Source organism: Bombina bombina, chromosome 4 (assembly GCF_027579735.1).
Source record: "Bombina bombina isolate aBomBom1 chromosome 4, aBomBom1.pri, whole genome shotgun sequence".
NCBI lineage: Eukaryota > Metazoa > Chordata > Amphibia > Anura > Bombinatoridae > Bombina > Bombina bombina.
The window spans coordinates 1,003,408,384-1,003,423,856 of NC_069502.1; positions in this window are offsets into that span (position 1 = coordinate 1,003,408,384).

The window sequence follows — 15,473 nt, forward strand, 5'->3', positions numbered from 1 at the left end:
TTAAGGTTTGGGAAACTTTGCCCCTCCTGGTAGGAATGTATATCCCATACGTCACTAGCTCATGGACTCTTGCTAATATGAAAGAAATGAATTTATCAGGTAAGTTCTTACATAAATTATGTTTTCTGCGAAACCATCCTGACTCATGTTAACAGCTTCTCAAGCAATCAGCATTGTCGAACTTCGCTCTGCTGCCTGCTTTCTTCTCTCAAGTCGGCGGAGGCGATGCTACTATCCCGTCACACTTGAAGAACCGTGTTCCTGTTCCATGGCGTAGATTCCGGTAATATTGTTTCATTTTACTTTCATCATGATTGTATTGTATTACAAATGTTTCCCGAGAGGCTACCACCTTGTGGGACTAACTATATATAAGGGTAATATCTCCGGAAGGGGGTTATTGAACAGGGTTTTTTTTAATCATGTTTGTTATGTGATTCGACCCGCTTATGTGTAGTGTTACTTAGGCTTATGGCTTTGTGTGCCATAACGGCCTTTGGAAGTGATGCAGCCTTTACGGTCTGGCGTGCTTTTTCTGGAATGTATGGTTCACCTTGTGACCGGGCGTGGTCACGTTTTTGAGTCTCCATTTCCGCATTCCTAGCCCTGTGGCGATGGAGAAATTTGGCAAAGGTCCTAGGGTCACAGGCCGACTCAGCCCTTCATCCTTCTGAGGTCGATAAAATGAGTACCATTAAGATTGGGTAATAACAACTATTACTATTTAGCTGACGATTTGGTTAATCCGAGAGCGGGCACTGGAAAAGCGCTTTGTGTCCCACTGGGAGAAAGGCTCTATATAAATACTAGTTAGACTCTCTCATGATTCTGTCTTTACGTCGGGATGTGTAGTGTTTCCTTCCCCGCGTGGGTTGGAGGTTGGGAGGATTTCAGACCTCCTTGCTGACCGGTTCTGGCGGTCTTGCCTTTGTGGTTCTTGGAATCGTCCTTTTTTTGGATTTTTCATTTTGAGGTTCTCTTCTTCGGATGAGACTTCGGGACTTGTCCATTGTCCCTTAGCGGTCTTGGCCGCCTTATGGGAGGGCCTTGTGGCTTTTCCTACTTTGGGAATTAAGTTGTTCCCTATCAGTGGATGGTAGGCCGTGTTGTCTCCTTCTCCAAGCTTTGCTTAGGGGTTTTTCTACCGGGGTTTATGATGCTCTGCATTCTTTTTCCTTGGGTATGGACCTCTGGTACTCTGGAGGAGATTATGGAGACTAGTCTTTGTTTGCTCACTCTTCGGGTGACCTTGTCCTCAATGTTTTTCTGGGCATTGTTTTTTTAATCGCCTTGGTGGGCTCTAGGCCACTCATGCGACTCTGTCATACTTTAGCTCCCTTTGGAGTGTCATCTTCCCTTTTGGGTTGGGATTTCCGAATGTGACTTGTTCCCGTTTTCCGGGTTAGTCCGGTTATGTTCCCTTGAACGATCTGAGGCTCAGGCCTATAGTTTTTGTTGTTGATCATCCGGATGTCCAGCAGACTTACGATCCTGTGGCTGGTTCAGTGTGATCCAGTTTTTCCAGGGAACACAGGCTATGACCTTCGGTCTAAAAGGCTTGGCTAGGATTTCTTTGCCCTTTGTCTGAGTTGTGCACTTCTTCTTTTTTGGGGAGTTCCTCGATGTTCATCTCTGATGTCTAGATGATTTCATTTGGATTTGTTTCCTCAGCCTATGGCTTCATATCTTATGAGCTTGTGCACTGTTCATTCAGTACTCTCCCCTTCGGGGGGGTCATTTGTCCTCCTTATGGGGGTGGGGTTTCCTTTCTCTGGAGGTTGGTTGTCCTGTCCTGTCCTGTGTGCAGGTTGTTGGAACAGGAGTTTTTTATCCTCTAGAGGAGAGCGATCTGCTCTTTAGGGTTCTGTTTCCTCTGGGGAGATGATGTCTCCATGTTCTAGACTGTCATGTAGTGTCGTGCTTGGTCTTCTGAGGCTCTATTGCATTTTCTCAGTTCCTCTCCTATGGATTCTCTTGGACTTCCTATTTTTGGAGTTCTTGGGTTGGCACCTGAGCTCCGTTGGGGTGGCTGGTTCATCTTTTTCTATACTCTTTTTGGGGACTGGTGTTTGGGTTTTTTTTCTGTTCCTCTGTCCTTCAGACGTGACAGCTGTAGTGGTCTGTGGGTTACTTTGCTGCATAGCAAGCAGAAGGTTGCAGTTTGAAATCAGTCACAACCGTTTGCATTGTATCTGTGTGTTGGCAGATTTCTATCAAGACTCTATTGTTCACCTTTGGGTCCTTGTGGTACGGTGAGCCTTTTTGAGGTTTCTGTGCTTCTCCATGTTCAGGATATGGAGTAGGGCTGGCGGATTTTTGGTTACACCTGCACTGGGTCCACTGCTTAGTAGATGTTTTGCAGTCTGTAGTAGGGTTTGTGACCTATCTTCTGCTGCTCTTACCTGCCTGCAAGTACTTTACTTCTGAAGTCATCCTGGTATGACTGTAGTGTGTGGTGTTGACCCAGGGGCTTGCCTTCTGGGTTTGCTGCACGTATATCGGTTTCTGAAGACTTCAATATTCTGAGTTCCTTGAGGACTCTGTCTTCAGTCTTCTTTTAGGGTGCAGTTGCACTATCTTGAGGAGAAGTTATTCTCTGTGTTGGATTCCTGGTTTTAACCTTGTGGTTTCTGTACATCTGGGGTCTGAGCATTGCCTCCCCTTGATTTCACGACTGTTTTCGGTCTCTGTGAGTTTGGCTTGGTTCTTGGTGTTTTCCTTTCTTGGAATCTGTTATACCCATTTTGGGGTTTTGGGGGGATACTTGCTTATTCCCCCATCTCTTTTCCTTTTGGGAGTTTGTTTGGTGATCCCCATTGTCTGGTACGGGGTGTGTTGTGGAGGGCCGCTTTCTGAGTGACTGTCTCCTGGAGGCGTGCTGGCTCAGTTGTGTTCTTTCTGCGGTCTCTAGCCAGGCTTATGGACTATCTGCGGGGCAGTGTCCTTGGGGCCTTTTTTCTTTTCCAATTTTCTCGGCTTCGGACGAAGCTGTTTTTTTGTTGGGTAAGGGTTTTTCAGGCCTGGTGCCCTCAGAATGGGGCTGCCTTTTGTTCCCTCCCGTTTGCGCATTCAGTATCCTCTATAGCTTGGGTATTGTTTTCCCAAAAGTAATGAATGCAGCTGTGGACTCTTTCCATTTATGAAGAAAAACATAAATTATGCTTACCTGATAATTTTCTTTTCTTCAGATGACATTTCCCCGCCCGTTTTTTTCTGGGGGGCGTGTTATTTTCTTCTGGCACCTTTTCACCCTGGAATTTCTTCTACTGTTCCTTGTTCCTCGGCAAAATGACTGGGGTATGAGGGAAGTGGGAGAAGTATTTAAGCCTTCAGCTGGGGTGTCTTTGCCTCCTCCTGGTGGCCGGGTTCTTAATTTCCAAAAGTAATGAATGCAGCTGTGGACTCTTTCCATCTGAAGAAAAGAAAATTATCAGGTAAGCATAATTTATGTTTTTATGTATACCTGTAACGTTAGCACTGTCAATTTTATATGCATGCTCCGTTTTTCTACTTCAGCGCAAACTAGCTGTCAGTCACACATCTATCCCCCAGTGCTACCGATTTTCATGCACAATTCAAGTTAGGGCGCTCTTTTATTTTAATTCAATTTGTAGGCCAGGGAAGAGGTGCAGCAGTACAGTGGTTAAAGGGTTATAAATCTTCAGTTGTAAACAAAGCTTAATTTCCTATTTAAGTTATATTTATATCTGCTAAAATAGCTCTTATGACTTTCCATATCATCATCCAATTGCGAGCAAGCACAGATCATCTAATGCATGCACATTTGAATCTTTGGGCAATCAAATATGCTTTGTAATATTGTAAAGCTAATGGCACATCCTCCATTTTGCTTTAGCCAGTACCCCACATGCAAAGATCATGTATTTCGTCATTAAATTGCTTGTCAGTTTAGGGCAGGGGTCAGCAACCTTGGCTCCCCAGATGTTTTGGAACTACATTTCCCATAATGCTCAGACACACTTTAATCTGACTGAGTATAATGGGAAATGTAGTTCTGAAACATTTAGGGTGGCAAGGTTGCTGACCCCTGGTCTAGGGCAGTGATGGCTAACCTTGGCACCCCTGATGTTTCTGAACTATATTTCCCATGATGCTCAACTAGACTGCAGAGTGCCTAAGCTTCATGGGAAATGAAGTTTCAAAACATCTGAGGTGCCAAGGTATCCTTCACTTGTCTAGGGGATTTAAAAATACCTAAATTGTTATAGATGCTACTGCTGCTGCTCTAGGCACTCCTCCAAGCCTGACTGCATGCGCTTGCGTCCCTCCGTCTTCAGCGATCTGGCATGCCGCTCTGACTGCAACATCACTGGCCTCTTCGTCAACACCCAACACAGTGTTGATGACGCACAGGCTGATACTGGAGGAATGAGGTTAGTTTTGTGCATACATTGCCACAGACAATTGGAAATGTGAATAGGGGCCGCCATTATTGTTCTACCTAGGTAGAATTCTGTAATTAGCAATGCATAATGAAGTCCAAGAAGGGTTGGGCAGAAGTAATGTTTTCAAGAGCAAATTACAGATAAACGATAAAAATTGGCTAATACGTGTACATGATATGATGATTTGAAAAATTACTTTTTTGGGGGATTTATCTTCTCTGCGCATCTGAGGTACAGCTCCTGTATTGCTTCTGTTTAGCTTGCCATTTTAATAGGGGTAAGATTATAATTTTCCAAGAACCGCAGTGGTAATTATATTTTATTGCCATTATTTATTTTATATAGATGGCGAGAGTTTACAAGCTGTTATATATGGGATATACATTCCTACCAGGAGGAGGCCCCTCACACATACCGCAATTTTTAAACTTTGCCTTCTTAGGAGGTGGTTGAAGCATGATGATTTGCTTGATTTTTTCAGTGAAAGGCGCTTCAGAGGATATTGAAGCTGGTTTCCCTCAGAGTACAGTGCTTGTCAGAGGGAAGTGAAGGAAGTACTGCCTCATGTTACAATGTTTTTGCCTCAAAGGAAATCTTTTCATGGGCTCTCTGTAAATTTGGTTGCAAGGATTAATCTTCTGCTTCCCTTTACATATCGACATTATACTCATTCCATTACCTCTGCTGATATGTTTCAGTACTGGTCTGGCTGTCTGTTATCAGTGGAAGAGTGTCTAAGGGTAAGTATATTACCCTCAATGTTTATTGTACATAGGATTTTTTTTTTAACAAATAGCATATGAATTATAGCCCATGAAGGGCATACATAACAAGAGCAGCGATGCAGCTTTTTTCTTAGAAGGGGGCATAACAAGGGGTTTATAATTATGAATGTGTCAAAACTTGCTCATAGCAGGGCATATTTACCGGCATAGCAGGGGACATGCTTAAACCGTCCAATAATTTTTTACACTTTATGCGCATGACCGTGCACGCTGTGACGCATCTTTTAAGGGACAGGCGTAGTACCTTATTAAATTGCGTCGTACAGTGCACACTTTCAATCTTAATTGGATTCACAATACGACCTCCTATGGGGAGATTTTTTCTCACCCATATTCCAAAACACCCAGGCGTTTCTAAAATCTGTTTTGGATCTGGAAAATATGGGAGTCATTATGGGATTTTATTCAAATCTCTTCATTGTACCAAAAAAGGTACATTCTTTCAGACCAATTCTGGATCTGAAAACTCTTACCAAATTTGTAAGAATTACAACTTTCAAAATTGAAACTATAAGGCCTATCCTACTTCTTATTCAACAAGGTCACTTTATGTCCACAATAGATTTACCGGTTGTTTACGTTCACATCCCAATCCACCCAGAACATTACTAATTTCTGAAGGTTCTCGGTGCCCTTTTATCTGAAATTAGAGTGCAGGGTATTGTGGTATTTCCATATTTGGAAGATATCTTGGTATTGGCTCAATCTTTATATTTAGCAGAATCTCACACGAAACAACTATTGTTGTTTCTTCAAATACATGGTTAGAGGATCAATTTACCAAAGATTTCCTTGATACCCCAAACAAAAGGTTAGGTTAACAGAAAAGAGACGAATACAATTGGTTTCAGCTTCAATCTCTTTCATTCCCTTCAGTGACTGTGTATGGAAGTACTAGGCCTCATGATTGAAGCTTTGAACAAGATCCCTTTTGCTCTTTTTAATATGAGAGCTCTTCAGCTTTGTATACTACGCCAATGGTGCAAGGATTATACTCAAATATCACAGCAGATGGTCTTTGATCCCAATACTCACTTTTGTCTGACTTGGTGGTTAAATTACCACTCTATTCTTCAGGGGGCTTCCTTTGTTTGTCTTACCTGGTCTGTGATCACCACAGATGCAAGTCTTACAGGTTGGGGAGCTGTTTGGGGGTCTATTACAGCACAATCCTCGGGAGGCAAGGTAACCAATTAATATTTTGAAACTCTGTGCTGTCTTCAGTGACCTTCAGGCATGGCTCCTATTGAAGAAAGAACTGTATCTCCATTTTCAGACAGACAATATCACCACAGTGGCCTATGTCAATAATCAAGGGGGAACTCAAAGTTCCCGAGACATGATAGAGGTATCTTGAATCCTTTGTTGGGCAGAAGCCAACTCCTGCCTCATCACTGTGATTCATATCCCAGGGGTAGACAACTAGGAGGCAATTACCTCAGTCGTCAGTCCCTGCATCCAGGAGAGTGATCTCTCCACCAAGATGTGTTCTATCTGATTATACAACTTTGGGGCCCACCAGAAATAGATCTGATGGCCTTTCGTTTGAACAAGAAACTTCCCAGGTACCTTGCAAGGCCAGGGATCCTCAGATGTTGGAGGCTCTAGCAGTTCCTTGGTCTTACCAGCCTGCTTATATATTCCCCCCTCTGGTCCTGCTTCCCAGAGTAATTTCCAAAATCAAAATGGAACGGTCATTTGTAATCCTGATAGCCCCAGCATGGCCTCACAGGATTTGGTATGCAGAGCTGGTCCGAATGTCTCTTTCTGTTGCTCTCATTCTCTCCCAATCTCTCCTATTCTCCTTAGATTCTTGGATTTTAATTTTTTTATTGTATTTTATTGTGTCTCTTAATGCAATAAGTTAAATTATACTGAATGCTGTCTGCATTTTCTTTGGATGATGGAGCATTCTGGAACTGACCCCAGTTCAGTAAATTTTAGATCCTTTAAGATCCACTGACCACTTATTTACTCAATTTAGGTGTATACAGTATTTTGCAGGCTTACACCTATTGGACTCTTCATGTAATTGGACTCTTGCCAATTACATGAAAGAAATATAAACAGTAAATATACAGTAAAACATTTTATCCCATGTTAGACTTAACATGATAGGGAACCCAAAATTTTTGTTTCATGATTAAGATAGATCATGTTATTTCTTTCCTATTGCATGGAGAGTCCACAAATTCCAATTACTAGTGGGATGTTTACTCCTGACCAGCAGGAGGAGGCAAAGAGCTGTTAAGTGTCACTTCCGTTACCCATAAACCCCAGTCATTCTCTTTGCCTCTGTCAAGGGAGGATGTGCGAAGATGGCGTCCGAAGATATTTAATCCTTCAATGGGTATTTTTCCCTGCAAGCAAGGATTAGGGGCTATGCTGTGCCCATGTCAATCTCTTTAATAAGATAAATTGTGGCTTTTAGCAGTTAGAAGGCGACGAGGTTGTCTTTGCTTTACTTCTAACATTATTACTATCCCTGTTATGGAAAGCCAGGGTTGGTTACTTTGTTCTTTCTTTTCTGTCCAGGTCCCTGCCAGATGTGTGAGGAAAATGGCTAAACCTGGAGGTGCTGTATCTGCTCTGCAACAGAGACCCTGGAGGGTAAGTCCTTTATTTATATTTCTCAAGGGATTTTTTTTTATTTAGGACTTGTTATGGGTCTGGGACTTTAGGGCCCAGAGCAGTCTGGGGTTATCTCTCCATAGCAGGGTGGTCCATTTTTATTAAAGGAGATAGGGCGTTTATATTAATTCTTATGCCCGTTTTCTGCCTTAACGCAACTATTAAGGAATTAGAGTACCTTTTTATATATAAGGAAAGTCTATATAGTATTTTGGAAGCATTTATGTGTTGTGGGACTGTTAGGTGTTTTACGTTTATCTAGTGGTGCAGCGCCATTGTTTTCGCACGCTTTTACAGTCTGAGGGAACTTTATGTGTAACCCGATGTACTCGGGAGTGCTGCAGCCGCTTTGTAGGAAGCGTTCGAAGGCACCTCGGGATAATCTTTTATTCTCATGTTTGTTTTACAGATGAGTCCCGTGAAGCGGTAAGCCCTTCATCTGCAGCAGGGGTTCCTACTAGTGCCGGAGCTAATGGAGTATAGGCGGTTCCATGGGGACCCTTTTTTTTCAGGACGGAGCTCCTTGCAGTGAAATGGGGGTGAGTTCCAGAGCCGGTGTTCTGGTAAGAGGCGGAACTTTTGAAAAGAGCGAACCATGTCACTTTCTGTGACGTTACGTCAGCTGTTTTACACTTTTGGCCCTAATGCGCATGCGTGCCAGCGTCATCACATACCTGGCCACATACGTCACTGGTAAACTATTTAGACCTGTGAAATTCAGAAAACTTTTCTATAGTGCATGCGAGGGATTTTCTATCACAAATGGGGGGTTTATGGAAAGCTGTTTATTCTTCTCCTCTGCAATATTCGGAACTCCGCCCCCCCCCACTGCAACTACTCCCATTAAGCTGAGTCTCCGTGTGTGCATGACAAACAGCCACTCGGCTATCGCCACTGCTGCTTCTGCTGATCCAATGCAGCTTTTCACAGACTCCCTTCAATGTCATTGTTTAAACATTTGTTGCAGCTTTAAGCATTGGATCAGCAGAAGCAGCAGTGGCGATAGCCGAGTGGCTGTTTGTCATGCACACACGGAGACTCAGCTATTTTCCTTTCCAGAGCTGCACAGAAAATTAACAGTGATGCATTTCCATGCCATATCTAGTTATCTCAGAAAACTTTTTGATAGCTAAGGAAGGTGTCTAATGATTTTTCTCTAAATTCTCTTTTACTGTTTTCTATATACAGTAATAGAGGTTCACGGCTAACAAGACCAGCACTAGGGATCTGTATGAGGAGTTTTCTTCATAAGATTTGCTGCTTCTTAGCTAGATCTGCTATCATGCTGGTTTGACCATACCGCTCAGACGTACATTGGCATATGCCTTGTACTGCTCTGGCTCTCTGAAATAGCCTAGCAGTTCAGGTTCATATTCCTATCATCTCTAATGCTTTGTAATCTGTGCATGTTTACAGTATGGAGTGATAGTTTTAAAGCCTAGGTCTGTACCATGTATTGTTTTTCATGTTCACACTTTTTTCTTAGTGTTCTCAGGGCACTAACGTATACATTTATTTCTCACATATTGAGGTGAGATATGGTAATGTCTGTGACATACATAACCCCGGGTGACATACATTTATATTTCTTCAGTGTTCTTTCGACACTGATAGATTTATTTTAATGTTCCCTATTTGTTGTGGACACTGTTTTATAATCTCTTCCATTTTGAAGTGATTCTATGATGTATGCGTCATCTTGTTTTATTCAGGGTTACGTTTATAGATATTTATGTATAAAATTCTTGGGATCTCCTTAAGACTCTTCAATGGTAATTTCATTTTTTCTTTTGAGGAGATTTTATTCTTATACCGTGGAGGTAGTCTCTCAGGGATACAGATTAGGATCACTTTCTCTGGCATAGCATAATGGTTAGCATGCCTGGCTATGAAGCAGAATATTGAGGGATTGAGGTTCTGGTCCTTTGTAAGTAAGGGACCTATGTTCCCTGTGAGTTATTGCTCCAGTTCCCGTAGAGGAACTGGGTCAAGGATTTTGTTCATATCTTTTTTTGAGTTAAAAAGATGAGAGAGGGGGGGTGGAGCCGACCAGCGCTCAGGATGGTCATGTGAAAGGAGAGCTCCGGGAGACTAACAGCCACAACATATGGTTTTTGCGACCTACACGCCAGACACAAGTGTAAACTACAATCGGAAGATATATGGAGACTAGAGGATTGTAGAGTGGAGCAGTGGGAGAGGCTGCCGTGGACTTTCCACTACATCTGCGCAGACTTCTTGCCGCGGCCTACCCACGCTACCTCAGACGCAGTACATAGATGCCGGGAGAATCAGAGGTTGACATGATCATTCCAGATGCCTTACCGCTGATCACTACTTTGAAGACTGCAGTCTGTTCCATGGCCGGCTTGTGCAGAGAGCACTAGATCAGGTACTGGGGCATAACATCGCACATAGCACTGTATCTAAAGGGCGCGAAAGACGCCATATTGGTCCGATCGGCAGTGCAACAAGATGTATTATCAAAATTTATAAACTGCCCTGATGTGGTAGTATATGAGAGGTGCTTTTTTCCTTCTTTATCATATATCTACAGCGCAAACCAAATTAGAACAGAACATAACTTTAAAACTGCCACTGGGCTGCAAATAAACAGGGTCTCGCTTTAAGAGTCTGAACATAATGAGACTGGCTTTTAAAATAAAAATAATAAAGTCCTTAGCAGCACAACGATAATAACTTCTGCTGTTGCATTTACAACAATAATAAACGCCCTATGTGACTACTTACTAATAAGTGCCCTAAAATTAAAGCACTAAATATGGCATCTAAACGACTCCCTAGAGCAGACAAATCTACTAAGAATGTGGGTACTCCAAACCCTAAGATGCATAATTTCTTTAAGCTTACTGACACCACCACTATGGAGTCTAGGGGAGAGGAGGATACTGCACAGGACACTACAGATCTAGAGATGGAAATTGAGGCACAGACACCTTTGACAAGGGCTGACCTTTGGCTACTACCATCTAAGGAAGATTTCACGGACTTAATTACACAATTGAGTCAGATCATCAAATCCAGCATAGCAGAGGTTAAGAAAGAAGTAAATTAAATTGGTAACAGAATAGCCGTGCTGAAAGAAGATGCTGACTTGACTAACAAATATCTTGACCAACATGCCAGGCAATCCTCACGTCAACAAACTTTAATAGAACAGCTTCAAGATCAGGTTGAGGACCTGGATAACAGGGGTCAGCGCCAGAATGTCAGACTACGAGGCGTTCCTGAAACGGTTCAGACAGGACAACTTCTCCCTTATTTACAGAGACTGTTCAATTTCATATCAGAGGAGAAAGAGGAGATTGAGTTCCCTTTGGACAGATATCATAGGGCCTTGAGACCGGTCCCAAAAGAGAATGCACCGCCTCGTGAAATAGTCATCAAATTCACCAGTTTCAAGGACAAAGAAAACATATTGTCTGCAGCTAGAAAAAAACATCCTGTCTTATTTGAAGGTAGCACTATTCAATTCTTTGCTGACCTCAGCCCTATGACGCTTTCTAAAAGAAAGGAGGCAAGGTACCTCACTTTGCACTTTTTAGATGGGGTTTTCCCTTTTGCCTGAAGGTAATCAAAGGAAGCACTGTGGCCATATATAAATCACAAGAGGACATTGACCACTTCTGTGAACAACTGGGAATATCTAAACCCACTCTACCGAGCTTGAAAGATGGAACAGTATATAACGAAGATACTCTGGAACAGCTGCCAAGACCATCCCATGCCGGTTGGAGCAAAGTGGCCAAGAAAAGGAAGAATAAGAACCAAGCTGTTGGACCCATTCCAACTACTACCATAGGAGATCCTACCTGAAATTGGAAAGCTTAAATGGAGGTTACAGTATCCTTGTATCTTATGTACCTTGTTGATAAGGGAATTACAAAAATGACATTCATTTAAGTTCCTTGCTATAGTCATATGCTATGTTTAGCCTACTTATATGTCTATTAGATTACTAGATGTATTGTGACATTTCGATTTACAAGTTGTTTACGGTTGCAAATCTGTTTTGAAAAAAAAAAAAAAAATCTTTTTTTTTTACATTCATAGGTTGTTATGTCACCAAAATTGTGTGACATGAACTCCCTTTTGTTAATGTAATTCAAAGCGAGAACCCCAAGTGCAGGCGGTTTCTTACTAGCTATTTACCCATTGATATGCTTTTGTATATTAATCAGAAAGTTTTTATGAATATTAATGCTTTTTTGTTTTTGCAGTTTCTACAATTATCGGGAGAAATAGTGTTTGTCCAAGAGACACATTTTGCCAGAGACAATGTACCCCTTTTTCATAACAAGGAGTTTCCCGTAGGGTACTTTGCCTCACATATGAAAAAGAAAAACGGAGTAGGCATATTGTTTCACAGACAAACCCCTTTTCAGTTACAGCATAAAGTAGAGGATACCGAGGTAAGATGGATTATATTGGTAGGCAAATTATATCATCGGTCTATTACATTAGTTAATGTCTATGCTCCAAATAATAGACAGTCAAAACATTTTCAGAAACTCACAAACTCAGTGTTGGCAGTGCAAGAGGGTGCACTGATCCTAGCTGGGGATCTCAATGTAGCCCTAGAACCAGATAAAGACAGCTCGACTGGCGTAGCCATGTATCCCCTATGTCGATCCGTAGAATTTTTGCGAATTTGAGGAAATTATCATTAGTAGATGTATGGAGAACTAGTCATCCAGGGCAAAGAAATTTTACGTTTTACGCTTATCCCCATAAAAGCTACTCCCATATAGACTATATCTTTATTGACCAACTCACATACAGTTTAATTGCAGACTCAAACATAGAACAAATCAGCTGGTCTGACCATGCAGCAGTAAGTGTTGATTTAAAGTGGCAAGGGAGGGCACACAAACCTTACATGTGGAGGCTAGATGAAACATTACTTCAGAAACCGATAATACTAGATAAACTCACTTTATCCCTGAGGGAGTTTTTTAGCTTTAATCAATCTCACCAAACATCCTCTATTAATATGTGGGAAACACATAAAGCAGTAATGAGGTGTGAATTAATCAAGCAAAAAGCTATACTCAAAAAACAATACCGAACTGCCTATATGGGAGCTATAAACACATTACGATTATATGAAACTCAACATAAACAAAATACCTGAGATCCCGTACTTAGTCAGCAACTACAACACGCTAGAGGAAGCACTTCATTTATAAGGAAGCACAGGATAAGGCGTTTTTTCTAAAAAAAAACTATATTATGCGGAGTCAAACAAAGCAGGTACCCTATTGGCAAGATTGCAGCGCACAAAAAGAAATAATTTGTATATACATAAAATCTGTTCCCCGGGAGGAGGACATTTGCATAGTTGATCGTTTTAAAACATATTATCAAAATCTGTATAAGCTTTCGACAACAACTTCCTCGAACAGCACAGAAGACTATATAGCCTATTTAAACGAGGTAGACCTCCCCACTATACCATTAGAGACAACTAAATAGTTAGAAAATCCTATCACACAACAAGAAGTGTTATCCGCAATCAACAGCTTACCGCTCCATAAGAGCCCGGGACCGGACGGCTTCTCTAATGCCTATTATAAGCAATTTAAACAGATACTGGTCCCACACCTTACAGAGCTATTTGCCGCTGTAGATAAAGGGGCTGATTGGCCTAAGCATATTTTGGAAGCTCATATTTCGATTTTACCAAAACAAGGGAAAGACAATACTATGGTAGAAAACTATAGGCCCAGATCCTTACTTCATTCAGATATTAAGATTTTTATGAAGATTTTAGAAGAATAAAGAATAAATACTATATTGCCTAAGCTTATACATGTTGACCAATCCGGTTTTGTCCCAGGCAGGGAGGCTAGGGACAATACCATACGGACACTACACCTTATTGAACATGTAAATAGGACTAGGGAGCCTACAATTCTTATCTCAACAGATGCCGAGAAGGCGTTTGATCGCCTAAATTGGGGGTTCTTTAGAGCATGTTTGGTGAGATTTGGGTTTGGTAATAACTAATCCGCTTTTGTCCCAGGCAGGGAGGCTAGGGACAATACCATACGGACACTACACCTTATTGAACATGTAAATAAGACTAGGGAGCCTACAATTCTTATCTCAACAGATGCCAAGAAGGCGTTTTGATGGGTTCTTTAGAGCATGTTTGGTGAGATTTGGGTTCGGTAATAAAATAATAGATAGAATTTTTAGTGTTTACAAAAACCCCACAGCGAGAGTGAAAGCTAATGGTTCCATGTCAGATAGTTTTCAAATACATAATGGGACAAGGCAGGGATGTCCACTGTCCCCGCTCTTGTTTGCGCTTTCTATGGAAGGTTTGGCGGCACATATTAGAGAAAATGAAAAAATTAAAATAGGCCCTAATGATTACAAACTTACGCTGTACGCAGATGACGTATTAATCTCTATGACATCCCCATCCACGTCACTCCCCCATTTGTTATCTGAGTTTGAAAAATTTGGCGGGCTTTCAAATTTTAGGATAAACCCGCAGAAATCTGAAATTCTTAACATCAATATGCAAAATGATCGATTTATGCAATTGAAAGATATATGTCCATACAAATTACAACTCCTACAAATTAGATATCTGGGTATTGAGCTGACACCTTCCACGGCACAACTGTTTCAAAGAAACTATACACCTCTACTGAATAAGCTGAAAGCAGAATTAAGAATATGGCGGGATAAACCTCTGACATGGTGGGGTAGGATACAGGCAGTTAAAATGACGACATTGCCACAGATATTATATATCCTGCAGACAGTTCCCATACATCTTCCTAGATCCTTTCTATCTAATATCCAATCTGAGCTGAATCAGTTCATCTGGGGGAAAAAATTCATCTACATGTTAGTCATGGACTAATCTTTTCTTTGAATGCATCATTCTATCTAGCATGTATTTAGTGTTTAATGTCCCTTTAAGACCTCCAATGAGATTTGAAAGGTTATGCTTATCTGAAACTCTACCTAAGGGAACACTATCTATTTCTAGATGTCTACTGGAGTAAACACTGACTACCACCCTTCCACTATACACTACACGTTGGCAAGCGGAATTGGGGTTCTCCCTATCTATGCAGGAATGGGAAAACATATTTTTCAACACTCGTAAGTCCTCGGCATCTCCAAAAATGTTAGAAATCAATCATAAGATAGTGACGCGTTGGTATTTAACCCCAGAGCCCTTGAGATATATGTACCCCAATGCCGATGACAGATGCTGGAGGGGATGTGGGAAGAAAGGCACTATGGCACATATATGGTGGCAATGCGAGAATCTACGACCATTCTGGTCACAATTAGAGACCGATTTCCAGGCTATCATAGACACGACCTTTGTGTTGACTCCTTTGACAGCTTTATTAAACTTTAGACCCCAGAAATTATGTAACATAAGATGGACTTTCTTGACAATAGGTTTAAATAGTGCTAAGAATTTAATAGCTAGAAAATGGAAATCCCTTACTCCCCCCACCAGAGCAGACTGGATTCAGAATACCACAACACTTATATCCCAAAAAGAATATGTACACTTCAGAAAGAAAACCCTAAATAGATACTATGACGTTAAGTTCTATTGGGAATCTTTCATAGGCGCTCAAGGTAATATATA